Below are 1,009 nucleotides of genomic sequence, written 5' to 3' on the forward strand. Positions count from 1 at the left end.
GGTGGGCTGGCCAGGCACCATCGGCCAGTTGGTGGTTAGAAGTGGTGGTGGCCAATTGTCCTTCTCCCATGTGCAGCACCATAATGTGACCTAGACCATGGTTGATCACCTCCCACTGTCCCTTGATGGACCTTGAGGTGAGGTGGTCAAAGGGTTGGGGGAGGGGGGAAGGAGGCAGAGGAGGGGTCAAGAGAGATGGATGGCTGGTGGGAGAGATGGAACAAGAAGAAGGGCGGAGAGATGGACAGAAGGGATGGATGGACAGCTGGAAGGTGGGACAGCTGGGGTGGGGATCACCTCTGACCTCTCCTGCCCCCCCCAGGAGAAACAGGCCAACACGAAACTGGTCAAGTTCTGCAAGGCTCAGTAGGAGCTGGAGGAGGTGGAGGATATACTGACATGTCTGAGTCCCAGGTCAACAGGTTGCACACCAAGAGCTGCAACATAGGAGCCAAGGTGGGACCTTCCCCTATCCCATGACTGCCCCACGGCTGCACCACCTCCCTCTTTTTCTCCATCAGAAGGGGGTCAACAAGGAGTGAAGCTCTGGACCTCCAACCCTCTCCCTGAACCCCCAAGTGCCCCTCAACCATCCCCACCTAACCCCCCAAATTTGGTGAGCCAATAAAAACCCATTGCCCAGTAGCGGCTGCTGTGTGGCTGTGTGCGCGTGGTTTGGGTTGACCATGGTGTGATGGCAATGGCCCCACAGTATGGCATCCGCTGGATGGATGGATCTCACACAAGGTGACTGATCCCCACACGAGCCAGCGTGCCCCACGGTGCAATGCAGCAATGTTACCCATGGTGCCCCATAACGTAATCCTACCCCATGGTGCCCCACAACCTTAGCCACCACCTGCCCCACGGCCACACATGGGGTGAGGTGTGCCCGGGGGGCAGATGTAGGGCTGGGGAGGGAGGGCAGGACCCCTGCAGGTGGGGGGCAGCAGAACCTGGGTGGCCCCCTGGGACCCACCCGAGGCTGTGGCTCCTCCGTGTCCTCCCA

The sequence above is a fragment of the Chaetura pelagica genome, unplaced genomic scaffold (assembly GCF_000747805.2).
Source record: "Chaetura pelagica isolate M959 unplaced genomic scaffold, ChaPel_1.0 scaffold395, whole genome shotgun sequence".
Taxonomy (NCBI): Eukaryota; Metazoa; Chordata; class Aves; order Apodiformes; family Apodidae; genus Chaetura; species Chaetura pelagica.